Genomic DNA, 24,807 nt, shown 5'->3' with positions numbered 1-24,807 from the left:
TAGCAGCTGGACAGTGCAAAACTGAAAAATGGTTTATCCTTGATTAAAAGTGGTTCCACATGAACTAATTAACTGGGTATGGTCAAATAAGACTTTGTCTTTGATACCCCAAAGTAGCATGGTGATATTGTGAGCTAAAAAGGGGGATATCTAAACAACGTAAAAACCTTCCAAAAAGAATTATCACAAGTACCTTATTATAGTATGATGGGCTTTAGAAAAGGGGGCCAGGGTAGAGAATAATATTGGTCAAATATGGTTAAATGGGAATTTCATGCCTCATCAGTCATAGACTTGCTCATCTGTGAAATGCTCTAATGTGTTTTTAAATTGTTATGGGTAGTCATTACAAAAATAAGCACACCATAAGCTGATCATCTTGAACCATAGGCCATGAAGATGCCGATGGACAAATAAAAGACAAACATTTCAGGGTCTTAGAAGTTCTACTAAAACCATAGAATTTTGAGGGTGATCCAAGCATTTCGGCGTAGGGCTCCATCAGGAGCATATGTTACTTTTAAGACACTGAACTACAACCAGGCTGGCCCCACCCGGTGCTGCACTAGGCATATGACCTTGGGCAAGCTATTCCTTTCTCTGGGCCTTAATTTTCCCTTTTGGACATAGCCAGGTCCATCAATATCTAATAGAGAGCAAAGAACAGCTCTACAGGATACTAGTCTTAGTCCTAAAACCAATGCTCACAACCCTCTATACCATGACCACTCTTGCTGGTTCTCTGACATCTATGAATCTTCTGAGATTTATGACTCCTGCTTCCTTCCATCTGTTTTCACTGAAGCTTACAAGGTCCTGAGGCCAGACTGTTGGTCTGGTTACTTCTGGTCACTCTCGATTCATTCAACAAATAGATGCCAAGCATTAAGCTAGGCTGAAAAACTTTTTCTGAAAAAAGACAAGATGGCAACGTCCTAGGCTTTGAAGGTCATGGGGTCTCTGTTATCAACCAGTGTAGTCAACTCTGCTTTTTGTCCAAAAACAACCACAGATAATACATAAACCAATGGGAATAGCTGTGTTCCAATTAAACTTTATTTTCAAAGCAGGGGGAGAGCCAGATTTGGCTCATGGGTCATCGTTTAAAGACACCTGAGCTAGATGCTGGGCATGAGCTAGATGCTGGGCATCACAAGATGAATGAAGTCTGGTATTTGATATCAGAGCTCAAAACTCTCTAGCCCATTCTTTTTTGTATTAACCCAATGAGATTATACTTCTTTTCCTTTTTATGCATATGTGAGCTTTCTAAAATTGAGATATACTTGACAAGGAACCTTACATTAGTTTCAGGTGTATGACATGATGATTTGATGTTTACATATCCTGTGGAATGTTCGCCCAGTAAATGCAGCGTCATGCTGCACCAGCAGGGCTCACAAAGACCTTATGACCTACGAAGCCTACAATGGTTACTATCCTACCCCTTGTAGAAAGTTTGTAGATTCCTAATTCCAAATAATAAAATGGTTATTATTGAGTAATAATTAAGAACAAGGAATTAGGAGTGAGACAGATACCATTTATAATCCCATGAAAAAACTATTAATAATAACAAAATAACAACTATTAATAATAACAAAAATAACCCACACCAACTATGTGATAAGCATTTTACTAATAATTTGAAAAAATTATATTTAATGTGCTAATCACAGCAATTACATAGCATAGTAATTATTGTTGCACTCAATTTACAAACTCAGAGGTGGTTTACCTAAGCCACACACCTATTAGAATATAAGAATTCAAACCCAGCTCTGTGTGTCTCCAAAGCTCGGGCTCAATTTATCTAGATCATGAAGGATGAATAGGGAATTTGCCAAGTTGGGGGAAGAGCATTTGAGGCAAAGAAAGCAGCCTCTGCAAATGCACAGTGGCATGAAAGCATGTTCAAGGAACAGGGAGGAGGCATCTAGAAGCAGGAGGAGGCTGGACTGGGCAGGACAATGGGACCGGGGGGAGTTTGTGCCTGTGGTTTCTTTAGCCAGGGATGATTGGTGTGCATAAGCTACTTAGCCATGGTGGAGAGTATGAAACCCTGGGATGTGGGGTGTTCTAACTTATTAACTTTTCATTGCATTCTGACACCCTCCAAAATATCAGTGGTTGACTAGGCAGTCCTAGCTTGTTGTTCAGATTCTTTATTGAAGTAAACAATGCTCATCCTACTTGAGATGCTGTTTTTACGACGTTGCTCACCTCTGATATTTATTCACAGAAATTAAACAGCCAAAATATAAGTCTGTAGGGCTTACTATGGAATCAAAGGCCCGGTTCATTTCAGAGGTGCTAGGAGATGTTAAGTTATTTTAAAGCAGCATAGGAGTGCAGTAGGACCCTCTGTTTAAGGAAAATGCCAAGCGCTTAGCAATGGCTTACCTTTGAGCTGCTGTTCATGATCCATAGCCATAAATGTTAGACATGAACAGTCTGTATCTTCTATACTGCCCAGAAAAAGAGACTGGGCCCCAGAAGGGAATGATCTTCTCTGCATCACAGAATCGATTGAATACTGGTTTTGTGCCAGGAAAGCTGTGTGATCTGGGTTCTGGATGTGTCTGACTGGTCAAATGATGTGAATATGGTTGATGAGCAATTTGACTGCACAGATAAAAACTGCTCTAAGACTTTGGCACAACAAAAGAGAAGATGTGGCTTCTTCTGAAAACCATGGTTAGTAAAAGGATTGGCCACTTCCATAGGGGAAGTTTAGAACTTAGAGCTGCAAGGAAAGGGACATCTCAGTTCAAACTGTGGACATACTTTCTGTGAATTAGAAATGACAGTGGGGTGATCTGAGTGAGGCATAGGGTCTCTCACAGCTTGCTCCCAAGGAAGCAAGGAAAATCTTTCCCCCAAGGAAAATCTTATGACTAAAGAGAATACAAATGTACTCATAAGAATCTAGGGGAAGTATAGTTCAAAATGGATTCTAAAAGTGCAAAATTCTTTTGAAATCTCCTGATTTATGGTAAAACGTCATACACACTTTGCATTAAATTCAACAATATTTCCCTTCTTGTTTATATAGTCTCTGAAATACTCATTATCCTGTAAAATTGATCCTTGGCACATCCATGCCAAGATACTCTAAACTGAGAAGCACCACCTGATATCATGTAATAATTAAGATCATAATATCTCAGAGTTGAAATAGATTTTGGAGTCACCCTTCCTGATTACTAATCAGTACAGAATATTTCAGTACAGGATAATTTAAGGCCATCTGATGCTCCTTCTAATCCTGAGAATCTGTAAGTTCAGACTTCAGTGAATCTTTATACCTCTACGTTCCCAACGGGGTGTTGTTTTCACCTCCATCACAGTAATCAGCATGGTATGCCTTTCAAATATTTTGTCGTATTACATACCTAAACACACAAACATACATATATACAAGAGATAAAATTAGATTATAGGTGTTAGATTATAGGTGTTGAAACCAAGGTGACCTGCTTTCAAATTCTAGTTCTTCACAGTAGGTTAGCTCTGTGAGCTTAAGTATGTTTCCTAACCCTGCTTAGCCTCAATGTCCTTTTTGTAGAACAGGAATAAAAAGATCTTCCTGCAGGAGTTTGTGCAAAACTTGAAAGAGGCAAGGGGCATAAATCTCTTACCATGATGAGTGGAATATACAACATGTGCAGAAAATGGTAGCTAGTGTGTAGATGTGTGTGTGCACATGTGTGTTTATGTGACTCTCACGGTGGCTGGTGCAAAATACCAAGCTTAATAAAAATGTGTGGATTTGAACAGAATTGACTCATGTGCTGGGAATAGAGGGTTTTTATGGATTCCAAGGCTAAGATGTAAACCGAAAGAACAGTCCACCGACAACAATTGTTCCTTTACTTCTTGGCTCCAGGAAGCTCCTGAGACACAAGAAATTCTGGAACTCAGTTCTGTAAAGCTGAGAGTCTGCATTTCTTCTCTTGCACTCAGACATACGCACTGCATCCCTAGACACAACAGATGGCCAGCTCTTTGCACACAAACCAGCTCTGAAGAAAGGCTCTGGGCATAGCAGGGGAGAAAGAACATCTCCACCAGTGTTACTCTCCTTGAATTGAAGAATAGATTCCTGTTACTTCTCTTCATTGACAACAAGGAATTGACTGCACTCTTGGGATGACCTCTAAACCCAGACTTACCAGTAGGTAGCACTGATGTTGTTCAAAGTTTCTTCATGAAAGTGTCGGCTCCCCAGCTCCACAAGAAAGCTGCAGATTAAGGAGACAGAACTAATTATTTATTTTTCCCTGGGAGAAGGACGATGCCTGGGAGGTGCTGAATTTCAGAAGTCCTTTATCCACTCTAGGCAATGGGAACTTCAACAAAATCATTGGGATTGCATGCAGTTCAACTCCCCAGAAAAACACTGTCTCTGGGCAGCTCACAGCATGTACTAAGTCATCAAAGTACAGGAAAAAAATCTTTTCTTCCAATAAACTTGGTGAAATATATTATTAGGAGCTGTATTCCATATGCAGAATGTACATAGAAAATACAACTCTATTTATAAAATCTTTTTCCTGCCTCTTTTCCCAAGATGTTCTACTTCTCAAACTGAGCAGATGGGGTCTCTTGTTTCCTCCTTTGCCAGCTCTGGAACCCTGGGGAATTGCAAGGTACCTTTATATATGTGGGATCCTTGGGATATGAGTGTTCATTACTTGAATTTAGACAGTGATGGTAGTGCAAAAAAAGCCTTTGCCACCTAAAAATATGCAAAACACTAGTTGTTGTAAAATTAGTCTCCACCAACGTATTTACCCTGTTTCTTCTCATTGTGTCAAAAGAACTGCTGTTGTTTAGACCATCGCTGGTTTTGTAAAATATGTTGAGCACCCATATCATGGTGAGAATACAATGCAAAATGAAATTATCATCCTGGGAAAGCTGCAGAGTGCCACGGATTTGAGGAAAGTGATGCCGGGCTTCTCAGGAATCGCATTCTGAGCCATTGGCAAAGGAGGATTAGGCTGAGTTAGACCAATTAACAATTGGAAAAGAGAAAATCAACAAGGAAGATGATTAGAAGCTTCAAAAGAGAAATATTTGAATATCAAAGGATTAGGAGAAGCCTAAGGGGGAAATGATGAATCTCTCAAATATTTTTACAAAAATTACCTTCCTCCTAATCATGATATGAAAGCGAAATGCAAAGTGAAGGATTTCGTTTCATTTGATCCTACAATTTTGTCAGAAAAATTACTGTTAAAAAATCAAGACCTGGCTCATTTTCTGATCATTTTAAGAATTAGCATGTAGTTAAAATTATCAAATAAATTCTGACTATATAAGCTAAAATAAACTTAAATGCACACATTCTGATTTCCTTTGCCAAACTGAACTTCTTCAATGCTTTTCTCTGGAATTGTGTTTCTAATTGAGATAGATTCACATGCAAGTTGATTTCACAGAAGGATATTGTGCAGTAGTTAGAACAGTTAGGATTGTGTACAGAATCGGGAGCCAGGATGCCTGAGTTTTGAATCCAACTTCTGGTAGTCATTGTAAACCACAGAAAGGTTATTTGATTTCTCTGTACTAAGGGTTCTTCATCTAGAAAACAATTAATAGTAGTCCTGTTTCAGCACAGAATTGGGAGCAAGGTAGTGGGTACTGGCCTGTGCTTTTGTGATGAAGTGTCTCACTTCTTCCCTGGGGGTGGGGTCTGTGCTTTCTAAGTGGGCATAGCTAAGTTCATTGCTTTTCAGATCCCCCTCTGGAAAAAGCAGACTCTTCCTCTTCTCCTAGTTACCTTATTCTTTCTCTGCACAACCATTAACCTTTTCCATAAGCCATTCCTGACCATTCCTCATGCCACACAAGGTTGGGTGGCTCTTCATGATTCTTATAAAATTAGTGAATATCACTATAGCTTCTGCAGATCAATCCTTTCTCTTTCTTCCAAGTCGGCTTCAGGGATTCATGTCTCCCTAAGGTATGAAGGAAAAAGCACACTCATCTCTGTATCCCTAGCACCTGGCCCAGGACACCCCTCCCTAATCATCAGCAGTGAATGAGTGCTTCAGTGAGGCCAACTAAGCAGCAAAAAGAACCTTGGAGAAAGAGGTACTGGCTAGGTCTGCCATTAACTGGCCCTAGAAGTTTGAGTAGCTTGTTTTTCTCTAAGTCTAATTTTCCAAGTACTCTGGGATGGAGAAGTTGGACTGGTTCAACTCTTTGCACTCCTTCAGCTATCATGCCCTGTAATTGATGACACCCATAAAATGGGTATGCTAAACCTGGAGGGGGCTGTGTAATTTTTTAAAGTTTTTTAAAAGTTTATTTATTTATTTTGAAAGACAGAGAGAGAGAGCATGGGTAGGGGAGGGGCAGGGAGACAGAGAGAGAGAGAGAGAGAGAGAGAGAGAATCCCAAGGAGGCTCTATACATGGTCAGGGGCTCAAACTCACAAACCATGAAATCATGACCTGAGCTGAAATTGAGAGTCAGATGCTTAATTAACTGAGCCACCCAGGCGCCCCTGTAATTTTTCTTTCCAGTTTATAAAAGGAAGCGCTCTGAAATAATGATGAAGTCTCATTTTTCTGCTCCTTCTTTGCCCACTGATAAATATTGGGGCTTGGTAGTCTCTCAATCAACCTGTACATACCTGGATGGATCAACATGGATGCTCTCTACCCAACTCCTAGAGTTTCAGATTACTGGGCTCATTCATCCCTGTTGGAGGACTTGTTCCTCCAGCCTAATTATCACCACCACCCTCGCTGGTACCCTTTGTGGCAAGCTCCCAGACAATACACTAAGTAACACTTTTCATGCATTGTTATCATGTAATCCATGCACAAAGTTGGTGAGAGAGAAATCATTGTCCTGTTTTTAAGGCTGAGGCCATTGAGGCTACAAGAGATTTGAAAACATCCTGGATCTTTTTGGCAGTAAATTGAAGGAATTCAAACCCCGGTCTTTCTGGCTTCAGAACCCATGTTCCTAACCACCATATTCCACAACCTGCTAAGTTGCCTCCACATCTATTCCAAGTGCCTGTTGCCTGGCAACACCGTGTAGTATAAACACCCCTTCATCAGGGTCACATGCATTCGCTTCCTACCTTTGGGTGTGTGGTGGGTGACGCTGGGTACACGCTTTCTAAGTTCTTTCTAAAGGCCTATAAACGTGTAAGATGGTAGAGAGATAAGAGGGGCAGAATGGTAGCTTGGGAGAGTATGGGCTTGAAACTGCCAGCTCTGAAACATGATCTGGCACTTACCAACTGTGTGGTCCTGGGCAGGTTACTTAGTTGCCTGATGCCTCAGTTTCCGCATCTGTAAAATGTGAAATAATATTTCTTACCTCAAAATATTAATGAGCTAATAATACGAAATATTTAGAAGGACGTCGTGTACACATTAAATGTTACGTGTGTTAAGTATCATTATCCTATACACTTTTGAATGTAATTCAAATGATATATTCTCCATAAAATTTTCCAAAATCCCCCCTTTGGATCCTTGTTCTCTTGTATCTCATTAGGAAATTAAAATAAAATAAAATAAAATAAAATAAAATAAAATAAAATAAAATAAAATAAAATAAAAATTCAAATGATATATTCTCCATAAAATTTTCCAAAATTCCCCCTTTGGATCCTTGTTCTCTTGTATCTCATTAGGAAATTAAAATAAAATAAAATAAAATAAAATAAAATAAAATAAAATAAAATAAAATAAAATAAAATAATATAAAATAAAATAAAACAAAACACTACCACTATCACTACCACCACCACAAAAGAACAAAAATAATAACAACAAATATTATCTTCCTGATATTAAATATATTTATTAAACAGATCACTCGTTTCCATGTGTGATTTAGACATATGTGACATAAACCTTGTTTTTGCAGGCTTTTCACTTACATGCAAAATCAGTGTTATTTTCACCGTTTCTCCCTAGTCTTGGCTGCTAGGAAACTCACAGTCATATTCTGAATCAGCTTTACTAGTGATGAGTGCATAGGATCTGCATAATTTAAAGTTTCTCTGGTCTTTAATTTCCATATACTTTTTAGATTCCCTCTTAAGTAACTGTTTCTTTTCTATTTTATTGTTCATCTTTGGTAAGTCCCCTCATATCTTCAATCAAATAAAACCGAATATAAATGTGTTACTGCAGTAAAGACTATATTCATCTTTGGAATCCCCTACTTTCTACATTGCTTTATGTACACAGATTTAGATGGAATCGCCGTTAAAGAAAACCAGAGCTGGACAGAAATGAACTAAAGCAGTAAAAAGAGATTTTAATCAGGAAATATTGCAATGGAGGGAAACAGAAGCCCCTCAGTACAGAACTGGACTCAATTTGGAATACCAGGAAAAGAGAGAGTTTATAGCTAAGGAGTAGAGTGGGGTTGGGGAATCTGTGGGTGGAAAATGAGTAAGAAGGTGAGATAATTCTTGTGAAACTGATCTAAGAGGGTTCTTTGCTGAGGGCAGGCCAGGATAATGACACCTCACTGGGGGGTGTTGAAGGAGGAGGGGGAAGATCGGATATTGAGGGTGGGGGATTCTGACTAAATCAACCTGACCTGACAAGAGTCTTCCTAAGAGTGGCCTCTGGGAGGACACACCCAAGGATGGAACATAGTTGATAGAGTGTTTAGAGAAACCTGACTTCAGTTTGGTTGGGAACAGGATCTCTGTCGCCATGTGAACGTGCCAGTATCCAATTATGTTTCACCTACATAAAGAGTAGTTTGTTATGGTTCAACCTAATACTGTTCATGAATACAACCTCAATTCTGGAGCACTGGTAACAAGAGACAAAAACACTTCGTGAATGTCTGTCCCCTCTCAGCTTGTCCATTGTGGTTGTTTATTCAATAAACAGTATACCTGTCTGCCTCAGCTCGAATGTGATGCGTAGCTGATACCTCAGAGTGTTGTTACTTCCAAGTACATTTCATATGTAATTTATTACATAATCCTCCATAACTGATTTTATTGATGAACTGTACAGTGTAAAATTATTATTTGTTAAAGATTTCACAGTAGTTTTTTAGAAAACTTTAGAGCTACAAAAAAAAATCCATTCCTTCATAAAAGCATTTGAGGGAAAAAAATCCAAGATGAAGGAGTTCATAGGATTAAAGATCTATTCTGCTTGCCGTCTTCATCCCGTCTCACATAAACGCAGTGGCCTTATTTTTCAAATAGGCTTTTATTTAGGAAACAGATAAGAGGGATTCAGTTCATTTCCACAAATATTGAGAATCCACCATTGGTTAGGCTGAGGATGAAATGCTAAAAAAGAATTATATTTCCTACCACTGAAGAGCAGTCCATGGACTGGCATTGGAGAAACATACAGTTTTCAGTAGGATGTGATATGCTTTTAGTTTCTACTTTTTATTTTTTTTAATTTTTTTTAACGTTTATTTATTTTTGAGACAGAGAGAGACAGAGCATGAACGGGGGAGGGTCAGAGAGAGGGAGACACAGAATCCGAAACAGGCTCCAGGCTCTGAGCTGTCAGCACAGAGCCCGACGCGGGGCTCGAACTCACGGACCGTGAGATCATGACCTGAGCCGAAGTCGGACGCTTAACCGACTGAGCCACCCAGGCGCCCCTAGTTTCTACTTTTTAGTTAAAGTCTATGCTTCCCTTTGATAACTAAACATCTTCCACAATTATTTGTAATTAATAAATTAAATGCAGCAACTAAACACCAAACCAATGGTGACTTTATTAAAATGCATTTTTAAAGTAGCCTGGTCTCGGTCTCTAAGAAAGTCCCGAACAGCAAACCCCTGCCCCTCTTTCCCATACCGTTCAATAGCCAGTGTAAGTGAGAAAAGCACAGGGGACTACAGAGGTCCTTTTGAAAGCCAGAAAAATACATGAAATGTGACATTAAAAATAACAAAGAAAGAGTAAACTCCAGAGCAACTGATACCACTGCCATTTTAATACATTTGTTCTAGCTCTAATCGTGTCACCAAAAATGTGTGGCCTTTGTTTTCACAAATTTGTGGACACAGTTATAGTGTTTTAGATTTGTATAAGGGCCTAGAGACCACCTTACACTGAACTTTGAGTTTGCAGATGAAAAACACTCAGGTTCAAAGAGCCACAAAATCTTATTCAAGGTTAGGACCCCGGCCTGTGTCTAAAAGTGCTCTTTTTACAGTGTCAGAAAGATTCCCTGAAATACTCCATCATTCCGCGTGTTGTGACTTTATCATCTATATTCTACTCTCTTCTGAAACAACTGTGTGTGTGTGTGTGTGTGTGTGTGTGTGTGTGTGTGTGTTTAAGGAATTCTCTCTCTTTCTATATCACACTGTTGTGGCCATTAGCTTGTCATTGTGAAATATGTGTTAAAAGGAATGACCCTGTAGGATTTTTTTAAAGTAGGAAGAAGGGAAGGCTTGGGTGCTTTTGTCTGTCTTCAAGTGCCTCTACTTCTTCCATCCTCTCCATTTCCCTGCTTCTATACTCCTCACAATGGAAGGAAGTTTATGGAATATGACAAAGAGGGACCAACACCTCATGCTTCTTTCAGTCAAAGGGCATGCTTCTTTCAGTCAAAGCCTCAATGGGGCTGTGGAGCAGAAGGCGATGTATAGAATTGAATAGCAGAGATTACACCTGTAAGAATTTGGGCTTTCACTGAGCCAGCAAGGGTGGAATGATCGGGATGTAGAATACCTCCTAGGAAAGTGTGCTGGTCTGTAAAGCTTCAGAACACTCATGAGTGCTGGTCCACAAGCAATTCTAGAAGATGATACCTTGAGTCTGTTTCCAGAAAGGGAAATGTCACAAGTCAAGATAAGGATAATGGTAGAGATGAGGAAGAAGAGAAAGCCAAAAAGGAAGAAGATTCTTTCTCACACATGTCCCCATTCATTGTGTTTCATAGTTCGCTATAGCTCTCATGGCCATATAATTTTTTTAATGTTTATTTATTTTTGAGAGAGAGAGAGAGAGAGAGAGAGAATGAGTGGGGGAGGGGCAGGGAGAGAGGGAGACACAGAATTTGAAGCAAGCTCCAGGCTCTGAGCTGTCAGCACAGAGCCCGACACGGGGCTCAAACTCATGAACCGTGAGATCATGACCTGAACCAAAGTTGGACACCCAACCGACTGAGCCACGTAGGCGCCTCTCTTCATGGCCATTATCTTTGTAGTTTTTGCCAACAACTCATCAAGCATACTTTTATGCCAATTGCATGGTTGAGATAGTTCAACCAGAGAGAAGTAACTCTAATTTCTCAGTAGATATTTATTGGGCTCTGTGGTCAAGGCCCTAGAGAAACAACAGCAGACCCCAGACACAAAGCGTCCACCCTCTCTTTTTTAATGATTTATTTATTTATTTATTTATTTATTTATTTATTTATCTATTTATCTATCTATCTATTTATTTATTGGGGGGGGCGTGAATAGGGAGGGGCAGAGAGAGAGAGAGAGGGAGACACAGAATCTGAAGCAGGTTCCAGGCTCTGAGCTGTCAGCACAGAGTCCGAAGCAGGACTCAAACGCAAGAACTGCGAGATCATGACCTGAGCTGAAGTCAGACGTTTAATCAACTGAGCCACCCAGGCACCCCAAAGTGTCTACCCTTTTGAAACTTACCTGTCTGACTTCAAAACTAAAGTGGCCCCAGAAGAGTTACTGAGCTTTTCACAATCAGAACAATAACTATCATTTCTAAAGTTGTGATCAACTTGAAGGCTAGCAAAAGAACCAATTTAGAGTTGGGTACATTTCATGGTGCTTTAAATCTTTATCTAAATTGCGTATCATTACATATAATTAGTAATCCTAGTAAACATAATACCTTAAAGTCTTAAAAAAGAATTCTATTGTTACAGGAGGGAAAAAAAAAAAAAGTATAGCTCAGGAGAAAGTCTCTATAGTGCAGATAACCAGAGTTTAGGAAAGTGAGATTATTGGGACCAAAGCAAACACAGGCACCCCCATGCATGTGGAGGCAGCTTCACACAGTCTTTGGATGCAGGGTGATAAAAATAGAATCTGAAGGGCTAATCTTTCAAACCCAAACTTATAATTATGCAAACATCTCCTCAGGACATTAGTTCACTTAAAAGAAATAGTTTAAATATGTCCTTTGACTTCTTCTGAAATGGCTTAAGGTGACTTCACAGTTAAAACAAGTAGGAGAAATAACATTTAAGGTTATTTGAAAATGCATTTTTGAAAAAAGTAGAATTGGCACTTTCAGCCACTTGAGTTGAGAAGATTATAGTACAGGGACAATTAGTTTATTTTCTGGCAGCTAAGCTATAAAGAGAAGCATTTTGAATTACACAATAGTAGAAAACATACAAATTCATCTGTAGAGAAAATCCTTTTCTGGACCTCAACCCAAGAAGAAATTTAACATGTATATCAGTATTTAAACAAAGAAAGAAAAAAAAAACCCACATCATTCCATGCACTTTATCTACAACCAGAGTTTTTCAAAATATACAGAAACACTGTTCTCCTGGGCGATTCACAGACTGGCCTTCCATAAAGGCAGAGGGTGTGACATTAAATCATAACTCAGGACAGGCAATTTTGTGCAAGGCTGATATAACGGTTGGCCTAACTTAATGCTTGAATAGAACTTGGAGCCTTGGGATGAATGGCTAGGTAGCATGTCCACTAAGGTTCTTTTCTATACATGGAGGTGTTTTAAGCAAGCTTTGGAAAAAAAAAAACTGTATCTCTTTCAAATCTTTTTTTTCTCCTACTTTTCAGTTTTATTGAGATATACTTAATATTTAAAAAGTTGTACATGTATACATTTTGATGATTTTGGACATATGCATACATCCCTTATGCTATTGTGGCAACCAAGGCAAAAAACATATCCATTAAGTCCAAAAGTTTCTAGGTGTGCCCTCTGTGTGTGTGTGTGTGTGTGTGTGTGTGTGTGTGTGTGTGTTAAGAACACTGAACATGAGATCTCTATTCTGAAGTTTTTAATTACACGAAGGTATATTGCTAACTGTAGGCACTATATTGTACAGAAGATCTCTAGAACTTATTCTTCTTGTATAAACTGCACCTTTATACTTATTGGTCAATTCTCCATTTCCCCCACCCCAACCCCTGGCAGCTACCATTCTCTTCTCTGCTTCTCTGAGTTTTATTACCTTGGATAGCTCACAGAAGTGGAATTATGAAGTACTTGTCTACTGGGACTGACTTGTTTCCCGTTAACATCACTTTCTGTGATGTTTATATAAAAGAGGACATTGTGTCAACTTTTTCACTCACGCATTCCAAGCATGGCTTTAAGGATCAAAAGCCAGGGGACGGTGATAACGTTCATATCACAGTTTACAATTTTAAGGGTGTTTGTTTGCTCACAAGGAAGGTAAGTCATTGACCATTATGCAGTCATGCTTATGTTGAGAAAGATTGTTGATCAAGAGGTCTACGATTATTCCCCTCCTTATATCCACACTCACTGAAGTGTAACCTCGTGGTCCCTGCCATCAGGAGATGGGGGTCATCCCCCTACTGCTTGAAACTGGGCTTGCTTTAGGACTTGCTCTGCCAAATGTGGTATGATTGAAGCGACAGTGTTGGTTCTGAGCTCAGAACTTCATCTAGGTCTCTTGAAACCCCACCGATGCCCTGCGAAACCAAACCAGGTCTAACCGGCTGAATGATGACAGACATCAGTCTTAGGCATCCCCAAAGCCAATCCGCCAACAGCCAGCCAGCCTGCAGAAACAGAGTTCCCTAAGTGACCTGCAGCTTACTGCAGGTAGACACGAGACGGAGCCGGGCCAATGTCAGAACCGCTCAGCTGAATCCAGCTTAATTTACCGACCCACAGAATTGTGAGCTAAATAAATATTGTGTTAAGCCACTAGCTTTCGGATGGTTTGTTTTTTACCGCTTGCTAACCTATGTATATTCAGAAATTACCAATAATAGCATCTTATATTTGCACTTTATTGTTTAAAGGGTATTTTGCGCATATTATCTCAGTTGCGTCCTATCCTGAGCCTTCTTATTAAATGAAGAGACATACCTACATTTTTGTTATAAGACTGTGCGGACTAACGGAGGCACGTGAACTGGAATATAGTGGGTGTTCAATGGATGTTTCTTCCCTTATTCTCCATCGCCTGGTTTCTCAATTTTTTTTTTTGTATTGCCACCTCCAACTGGAGAATTTTAGACATGTTTTTCCCCAATTGCACCCACCCCCCCAAAAAAACTTTAATGCTACAAACACATTAAATACCCACTTCTGTACACTATGTAAACCTGTGCCTGCTTGCCCCATAATAACCAATTTTAACCCCTTTGGGGAAGTACATCATTATCCTTGAGCACGTGTGCTCTGTTGGTGTCATGATATGCATTCTTGTTTCACGTTGACCCTGGAATCATGAAATGATTTGTACTAGGCCACATAGCTTAAGAACTTCAGCCCTGAAAGGTTAACCTGGGGCATTTGACTCCAAGCCAAGCACTCTTGGTACTCTTTCAGAGAGCCTAGGTTCAAATGTGCATTTAATCTAAGGTTGGATAAATGGAATCGTCTATCTTTACAACTCTGGGGTGAAAACCGACTAATTAAACTGCTTGTAGCTATTCTAGAGAAGGAGGGGAAAAGCTCTATGAATGCTTAATAATCACGTTGACAGAACTGGAAGATGCTGTTTGCTTCTCTGTGTATAGAGACTGTTTTCAGATGAAGAGAATTCATTCTCTGGAGCCATCTATCCAGCCTCTCACTGAATTCACCCACACTACATTTCTTTAAGGATTTATAAGACAGAAAAGAAAATAGCAGTGAGGCAGATGAAAACATTTCTTTGATACAGGCATAAAATTCTAAGGACTCAAAGTGAGGAGGGGAGGCACAGACAGGGAAAGACCAGAGGAGATTAAATGCATATGTGTCACTAATCACTATATTCAACCTTTGGAAATGCTCTTTGTGAGGAAAGGCATTTGCAGAGAGAAAGTATATAAAGAAATGTGAAACCGACCTGAGCCACAAAGTTCACTGGACGAAATGTGATGGTTATTAAGCTCCCACTGGCTTGCAGCCAAATGCAGAGTATGCCCCTGTCCAGTCAATTTAACCTGACCTTGGTTAAAGAAGCAATTTTGCTTATGCGTATGAGGAAGGGGGCTTGTAGGGAACTGAAATACCAAAGCATCCAGAACCTTCTCAACATTTAGCTTACTTATCAAGGTATTCAGAATCTGACTGATTTCTAAGCAATTACCAACACATTTCTAAACTAGGTTCCTCCCAGAGGTTCCTGGTTCTCTGAAATGCCTCTCTCTCTTTTTCACCAGATAAAAGTAACAAATGAGGATAAGTGATTTTTCTATCCCCAGATATTTCTTGCAAGAAGAAACAATGGATGTCATAAATACTTACCAAAAAGAAAGAATGAGAGAGAGAGAGAGAGAGAGAGAGAGAGAGAGAGAGGAAGGAAGGAAGGAAGGAAGGAAGGAAGGAAGGAAGGAAGGAAGGAGCAAATGAATGAACAAAAGAACGAACAAACGAGCGAAGGGTGAAAGAGAGGAAGGAAGGAAGGAAGGAAGGAAGAAATGGAAGGAAGGAAGCAAGGAAGGAAGGAAGGAAGGAAGGGGAGTGAGGAGCCTCAGTAGCCACTTATAGCTCTATTATTATTTTACATATTGGGAAATGGAGGCTTCAAGTCAGGAAGTGATTTCTTTCCAATTCGCAGATGGTGCCAAAAGGAGAGCATATTTATCCAGGGCTCGTTGTAACACATTAGCTCTTACCTCCTGTAAAACAGTGATCTGCTGTCATCTCGTATTAATTTTATTCTTCTACAGTCACTTTAGGGAAACAAACTAATAAAAACTCTTCTGGAATTACTTTTTTGGCTCTTTTACATTCAGACTGGTTTGCAAGATTTCTCGCTCCAGAGAGACCATTTCAGTCCCTCCCTCTTCCATCATGAACATCTACTTTGAGCCCAGATAATGGAGAGGCATCACCTGTCTGTTCTCTGTTCCTGGTGGGTCAGGAAAGCAGGCCAGGCTACTGACCAGACCATCCTACAGCCTACTGACCACCCTTTCTTCCACACCCTGTTAGAATGAAACCCTTTCTCAAGCAGCACCCTGACGTCAGCTGCTCTTCCAAATGTCTTCCTTCTACATGAGTTTTCACTGTCGCCAAGTGTATGTATTCGTCCTGTTGGCCATTCCCTTCAGAATATAGTTCCAACTATATTCCCTACCCTACCTCACCTTATAAGCACTGACCTCTTTTGTTTGACTTAAGGACTCATGCTCTCACTCTCTTTCCTGTCTCTGGGGTCTTATCATGCCTGGATTCTCTTGATTTACTTCTGAACTCACTAGCCTGGATGGAGCCTGAAGAATTTAGATGAAACACAGCCTTCGTGGTTTATTATGACATAGATGTTTTAGATGGTCCCTACCCCCTATCCCTGCCCACTGAGCCAGAACCCCTTCTAGTTCTGGCCTTGCCACTCACTTGCTGTGAAATATTAGCCAAATCTTTTCCCTTCTTGGTCCTAAGTGTACTTACTACAAACTGAGGAGGAGTACTTCAATATTCATTCATTCATTCATTCATTCATTCATTCATTCATTCATCTATTCATTGACCCATCACACATATCCTGAGCTTTTATTCTGTGCTAAGAAGCTTACTGGTAACAGTTTAAGGGATCTCCAGGGTACCTTCACACAGAGGTCACATGAGGTCACCTCCCTACCTATTCCTGCAGAAGCCAGAGTGACTCATTCTAGACAGGAAGCAGCTGGTCATAGGCAGGGCTTGTGGGGTGTAGAAGCACCCCTTATGTGCAGAGTTGGAGGTATGTTTGCAAAAGGGGACACTGGCTGGGGGAGGAAGAAAGGAAGTAGCAATGGATCTACGTTTCCCCAAGTCCTTCCCGCAGCCGAGGGAGGCTGCATCCTGAGGTTGAAAATAGAGCGGGACAGAAATAGCAGCACCTGCTTCAATCTGCAATCTCACAACCTGAGCTCCCAGAACGAGATGTGCCTGCAGGCGAAAGCGCTTGCCACGGGGAACTGCAGAAGAGCGACGCTGGCCCTGAACATTGTTTTAATTACCAGGTGCCTGCTCTCCCCAAGTCTCTTCTCTCCCTGCCCATCACAGATGGGGTGTCGGAATTGACACCGGGCAGAAGACTGGGGCAGAGCTGGGCTTTGGCCTCAGCTTGCTGGATGATTCAGTCAGGCTTTTTATCCCTCACAGACCTCAGTTTCCCCATCTATAAAATCAGAGAGCAGGTCTTGGGAATTCACTTAAGTTCTAACAGGCTGGCCCCGGTGGTTCTCCTCATTGCAATCCTCACCGCTTCTCCCGCCCCACACCATAGCCCACACACACTCTTTCCTTCTCCCCTTCCTCCTCAGTGTTCATAATCCCTCTCCGCTGTCCTTCCATTCCTAACGACTGCAGGAAAGGGGACCGTTTGTGCCCAGGGCACTCATATTGGTGGCAGAGATGGTAGGAGCAATGGTGGGGCTCACATCTCAGTCTGCGTGTCTTCCTCCCTGTTGTGGGACCTTCAGGGGAAGAGGAAACGTGGCTTGTGCGGTGGGGGCCAAGCCAAGGGGAGCCGAGGCTGGTGCCCAAGGGGGCCAGTTTTGTCCAAGAGGAGGCTTTTCACAGCGGCCATTTGGGTCCATGAGTCTCCACAGTGTCACTTCTCCCCAACTCTTGCCCCCCGTCACTGTCCTCTTCTGCCAATTTTTTCCATATATGAGACTTCAGACCTTCAGGCCATAGGCAGCGTTCTCACATTTTGTCCTCGTCACGCACACTCACTCTGCTTGCTCCTTCACTGCGACCATTCCTTGCCCAGGAGACTTCCATTTTCTAAAGACTACCCTCTGTCTCCATCAGGCGCCCTTTCCCTTCACTCTTCCCTCTTGAGCATGCGCCCCCATTCTCTCGCCTGCTGTGGATCTTCCCTCCGCCATCTCCTTCTTCCCTTTGTTCTCCATTTCCATCCTGCTTCACATTCTCCTTGCAGAGTCTCCTTGAGACTCTCCCCTCTTCATCCTTCCCTGCCCTCCACTCCTTGCTTCAGGAACTCGGTGCCCTGCAAAGACCATGGTCTTGGATATAAGATGGACTTGGGCGGGTTTACCTTCTGTGGTCTTGGGGAAATTGCCTAAAGTTTAAATACATGATTTACTCATCTTCAAAATGGGTCAATAAAAAAGTTTGGGCAAAACTGTGCTGATGTGAGATGACATCTGTGAAGAATCTATGTCTTAGGAGACAATAATACACACAGTGCCTAAAAAATAAAATGGGCTGTTAAATAATCACGATCGTTTTCATCATCAGCATCAACAACAACAGCAACAACAAAATGCTAGTCTTTCTCCTGCTTTCCTCTTTTCATTTTCCCAGTGTCTCTCTCAGCTCTCAGCCCCTCCTGGAGGAGGTTATGCCCCTATTACATGTTCTCATAACACCCCGAATGGCCCCTGTCCTAGTTCATATCACACTGGATTATAGTCACCTGTTTGACCTTCCTTTTGTCCTCTCTACTCAGATCAAGGGCCCTGTCTTGTTCATCCCTACGTCTCTGGGGCCTGGGACAGTTCTCTCTGAGCATTAAATGGCAGGGCCTGGACTGGTTTGAGGCCAGTAAGGTATCTATGTCATGACATGTAAGGAGCTCAGAATCATCCCTCTGTAATAAACACCCCGTAAAAATGTACCAAATAGCTTAGTGGATTAATTCTTTCTGTGTCTCCTTCCCCTATAGTTTCTCAGTCATATCAGCTTGTCCTTTTCTCTCCCTCTCTTCCATTTGCTCCTGTCTTCATCCGCAACTTTCACTGCCTGACATGTCCCTTTAACAGCATCAGCCTTCTCTCCCCTTCTCCCCTCCTCCTCCAGTCTCACTTGTGCTCCTTCTCTGGGATCCTCCTCAGCCCTTGTTCCATCTACTTGCTTGAATCTGGCAAACTTTCTTCCCTCTGCCTCTTTCTTTATTGATTTGTATGGGGTTATTTTGTCCATGGAGGGAAAGGATTTCTTTGATACTCCAAAGGATCAGCCCGGGCACAAAAGCCACGGACAGCTTTTGTTTGATGTGGACAATTTTATTCCCATTCAATTCCCTGGGTTTTCAAACAGCTGCAGATCTGTGAACTCAGAACATCTGAGCCAGTTCAGCCTCCCTCTCCTGAAAGTGCACAGGCATTTTTTTTAAGTCTTTAACAACCTGTCCTGTACCTCACTGAACAAAGGTCACATCATTAGTAGGGCCCTGAGTTCATCCTGAAAAGTTAAAACTGTTAAATTAAGAACAGATCTAGGTACAGGTCTTTAAATAAAAGTGAAAGATACAAGCAAAATGCCCAAACTACTTCCTTCTTCCTGTCACATGTATGTCGCGTCCTCCACTTTCTAAGGTCAAAACCTTTTTGAACACTTACATCCATCATCTTAGCTGCATTCACCATTAGCAGTGCAATCCTTCTCTAATTAGGACATTTGCCTAAATAAAACTGCCTTAAAGAATTATAAATGTGCAAAATTTATCAAACAGAGCACCGGTGGCTTTATAGATTTAGAATATGGATACGTACGTTTCTGTGAGTAATTTGTACACTATTGAACAGATACGTGCTATGGGGTTTGGTGTCTCCTCCCCCCAAGAGTCTGTGACTCTTCAAATGTTTACCGTATATTAGCTAGCATATCTTATTTGTAAAGTGGAATACTGGACTCAATATTTGCTCTAATCACTCAAAGAGAAGGGGTTAAATGCAAGGTAAAAATGTAGATTCATAGGAAACCCCACACTTTGGAGACATCATCTCTACCTCGGAAAGCAGAGGGCACTGCTGAGTTGGGCGAGTCCCGGCAAAGAAGGAAGCAGGATCATCTTGGGTATGGAAAATGTCTAATATTTGGTGGATAGTTAAGCTGCTGCTGCACCTTCCCTGGAGAGACATTTTGCAACACCTGGCACAGTTTGAAGATGCATGTATGATTGGCCCAGCATTCCCAACTATAGGAACACATTCCATAAATATATTGGCACATGTGAGAAAAGATGTATGCGTATACAACGTGAACCTTGAAACATTGTTGGAAGAAAAATGATCAGAAATAACCTAAATGTCAATCAGCAGAAGTAATTATATTATACACATGCCTTGAAATATCTTGCAGCTGCCAAAAAGAATGAGCTCTTCTGTACCAGTGTGGTAAATCTTTCTGATATAAAATCAAGTATTAATATCATGCAGAGGATGGTACCATTGTGATGTCATTGTGATGCCTTTTTGACATGTCAGCTTGGCTAGCCTGACCTAAAGTCCTCAGGATGCCCTATTCAAATGTCTTCAGTTAGGTACAGCTAAAGGGGTCTGCTCTCAGGGTTGCTGGAGGGCAAAAAGGAAGCTGTTGGCCATTTTGTAGCACATACAAGACTCTCCCAGTGACTCAAACACTAATATTGATGCTGCTGTGAAGGGAGTGCACAGATATGATTCAAGACCCTAATCAGTTGACTTTGGTTTAATCAGGATGGAGATTATCCAGGGTAGGCCTGATTTAATCAGTTTGTTCTTGAAACTTCCTTCCTGACCACTCCCTCTACACTGGGAGTTTCAGCTCATGATTGTGGGTTCGGTCTGCTTGTATTCTTCCCGACTGCCTGTCCTACAGACTTTAGAATTTCTTAGCTAGCCTCAACAATTGCATGAGCCAACTTCATGTAATAATTCCTAGACGTACATGTATGTATATATGTGCACATGCATGTGTGTGCTTACCCTACAAGGTTCTTCTTCTCTGGTTAAACCCTGCAGTTAGTATAAAAAAAAAAAACAAACAACAACCAACCAATCAACCAACAAAAAACAATGGTAGGAAGAGATGCATTCCTGCCTTTTGTACTTAACCTTGTGTTTTTAACTATTCAAAGGTCATAATTTTTTTTATTATAGAAAAAAACTGCATAACACTTACCATCTCAACTATTTTTGTTTATTTAAATGTTTGTTTATTTATTTTGAGAAAGACAGAGCATGCACGTGAGCAGGAGAAGAGCAGAGGGAGAGGGAGAGAGAGAATCCCAAGAAGGTTCCTCGTTGTCAGTACAGAGCCTGACACAGGGCTTGAACTCACCAACTGTGAGATCGTGACCTGAACCGAAATCAAGAGTTGGATGCTTAACTGATTGAGACACCCAAGCACCCCTCAACTATTCTTACATGTACAGTTCAGTAGGGTTATATTTACACTGTTGTTAAACATATCTCTAGAACTTTTTCATCTTGCAAAACTAAACGTCTACACCTTTTATTTTATTTTTTTTAATTTTTTTTTCAATGTTTATTTATTTTTTTGGGACAGAGAGACACAGAGCATGAACGTGGGAGGGGCAGAGAGAGAGGGAGACACAGAATCGGAAACAGGCTCCAGGCTCTGAGCCATCAGCCCAGAGCCTGACGCGCGGCTCGAACTCACGGACCGTGAGATCGTGACCGGGCTGAAGTCGGACGCTTAACCGACTGTGCCACCCAGGCGCCCCATGTCTACACCTTTTAAACAACAGCTGTCCTTATGCTCCTATCCCGAGCCCTGCTAACCACCTTTTATTTTCTGTTCCTACGAATTAGACAACTTTAGATGCCATGTATAAGTAGAATCAGACTACTCATGGCCATGCTTAATTTTAGTACCATTTTTAAATTATATTTAATAATTTTAATGCAATGTTTGAAAGTACTGCCAAGGCACAGTACCTATCCTGTAATTCCTTTCCTCTCTAGGGGAAGACTATCATAAGTATTGGTTGACTGATCACTTGATTCATTGTTTTCTGTCTCTTACCACAGACCTTATTTTATACTTAACTTCCATTTATTCAGCAAATATTCATTGATTGTCAGAAAGTGTGAGCTACCAGGTTGGATACCTGGGAACATGAAGGTGAATGGGTGAAAGAATAAAAGTTTTATTTATCATATTGGCTGTCTTTGGGGCCATGGAGATAATGGAAGTAACATGGCCACCACAGTCGTAACACTGTTATTAATAACAATGAAATCCAGTGTAGAGCCCAAGGAGGGCAATCCCTATGCCCTCCTGCAAATCTGCTGATTGAATCTGGGGAAGCCAATCACCATTGCTCTGGATACTTGAAGAGACGGACATTAGGGTTGCATACTCTGTGAGCTGCGTTGATTGATGTCATGTGCTCTAGTACTAAACAATTCATTGACACACACATTTCAGTAAACGGGAAAAAGATGTGGATAAGAGTGCAGGATGCACTACAGCCTAGGTCATTTCTTGACTGTGTTTAATTTTATGCTAACTCTTTAGTCAACTGGAAAACATAGAGAATTTGCCTTGATTCATTCTCCTTCTTATATCTGGATAGGCAAATATTACCACCATCAACATGATAATATTATGAATGATAACTTAAGCCATTCATTGAGAACTCACTCTGTGCCATATGTTGTTCTAAGTCTTTTCTGTGGATGGATCAATTTAACTTTAACAAAACCCCTGTGAAGTAGGTGAATGTCATTATCCCCATTTTTCCAATTAAGGAACTAGGGTTTATAAAAGTTATGAAATGTGCTTATGGTCAAGCAGAGCCTGGGTCCTGGGCCACTATGTGTGTTGCCCTACTGAGTACATGTGTTGAGGTGGGTATAGAGATGAAGTATATCAAGCCTCTGCCCACGAAGGTAAGTGGAAGGCAGCAGACATAAATAGTGAGGTGCAATTCAAAGCAGGATGGTATGAGGATCACAAGAGACACCGAAACAAAGGAAAACAGAATGGAGATGTTCAGGCTCTTGCTGACCCTGTAGTCAGAAGTCACACATGCTTCAACAAAGCTGGCATCATTCAAAACAGATGGCCTGCTGGTGAGTGATTTTAGAGTCAGTTTATAAATTGCACTGTGGGCATGCCCATGTTTGTACAAGCAAGCGCATTGTTTTGGAAACTCCATACCATTCCATTTCTACACTAGGATCATGGTGTTTTCACAGTTCTTGGCTCATACTGCATGGCTATTCAATAAATATTAATAAATAGTTTATTGTAGATAGTATGGCTTTTCAATTCCAGAAGACCTGGGTTCAAATACTATTCCATGGATAAGTTACTTGTCTCTGATATGTAGAGTCCTTATCTATTAAACGGGAAACTGTAGTAAGATACAAACCTTCTGAGGTTGTTTCAGGGATGAAATGAGAAATTCAGGCAAAATGAATAGCATCATGTCTGGCACACAATAATTGCCTGGTAAATAGATGCTATGATTGGGTTATTAAAATGATGACCCAAAAGCATTCTGAAGGATTAAGCTAAGAGAGTGCCCAAATAGACTACTTTGGAAAACATATACTCCATTGTATGGATGACTCCCGGTATATATGTTAAATGATGAGCCATGTTTCTTTAAAATGTTATGCTATAAAGTGGAAAATATACAGGCTATCTAAATTGGGCATAAAAGCAAGGAAAGAAAGTTTGCTTTTCGTAATTCCCTTGTACCTTCAGTGAGAGATTGGTCTAGCATATGAAATGGTATGTTGATAAACTCTGAACTATGTAATCAACCCAAACTAATCCAAGCTTTCTCTATACCTAGGGAGTGGCACAGCCTGGATTTCATCTTGTCACATTCTGGAATTTCAGCACTGACAAGTGTATTCCTATCCTGTTCCTGTGGTATGTATTCCTATCGTTTTCTCATACCACACTTCCTGACTGTGGGCATTGTATTCCTCTGACCTGCTTGCTCGGCCATTGATAGAGAAAGGGACACAGAAAGGGGCTGTAAGGTTGTCAGCGGGTAGTTGGGGATGAAGATCATACATCCACATGCAAATCCACTTTGTTTTCCTAGCAATTTCCTCTCTGCCTTCCCCTCCCAAATGCAAGCTGGAGTCTGGAAGCTGCTTGAACATTATGACTGTTATAGAACCAAGCTATAATTTTCAGGCTAATGGAAGACATATTGGCAAAAGTTGACATTAAGTGGAACTAATTGCACTGTAACCGCTAAATAACTAAGAAATAACTACCCTGTAATTTATGGTTCTGTGTGGACTATTCAGTAACTTTGGAGCTCTTTGTAGAACAAGGAGCTCAGTGACCCATGAGCTGCCAAACTTTCCATCATTCAGGGGGCTCTAGAAGCCGAAGTTCGTGTGTTCCACAAATATGCGAGGCTGCAGTTTACAAAGGCAACCTCTCCTACTCTGTGGATAATGGCTTCACTCTGATGCTTAGTGGATGGGAATTGTGCATGGTAGAGTCTTTGTGGCAGGTCCATTGTAGGTTGAAATCCCAAGCCTAGTGCATACTTAAGGAGTATGTCTTTTATAATATAATTCTGCTAATGGATGGACATTATGCCATAGACAAAATAAATTTAAAAAGAAAATAAGGGCAAGTGATGAGGCATAAAGAATATTAATCTCAAAAACTTAAGTCCAGGACTGGATGGCTTCACAGGTGAATTCTACCAACCATTTTTTAAAGTTTATTTATTTATTTTTGAAAGAGAGAGACAGAGAGAGAGAGAGAGAGAGCATGTGGGGAAGGGGCAGAGAGAGAGGGAGAGAGAGAAGCCCAAGCAGACTCCAGGCTGCCAACAAAGAGCCCAACACAGGGCTCAAACCCACGAACCATGACATCATCACCTGTGCCCTGGGGCTCGAAACCACAAACCGTGAGATCATCACCTAAGTCAAAATCAAGAGTCAGCACTTACCTGACTGAG

The sequence above is a fragment of the Puma concolor genome, chromosome D4 (genome assembly GCF_028749965.1).
Source record: "Puma concolor isolate L17-30 chromosome D4, mPumCon1.1.hap2, whole genome shotgun sequence".
NCBI classification, from domain to species: Eukaryota; Metazoa; Chordata; class Mammalia; order Carnivora; family Felidae; genus Puma; species Puma concolor.
The sequence above is the reverse complement of the archived record's forward strand: the minus strand, read 5'-3'. Positions refer to the sequence as shown.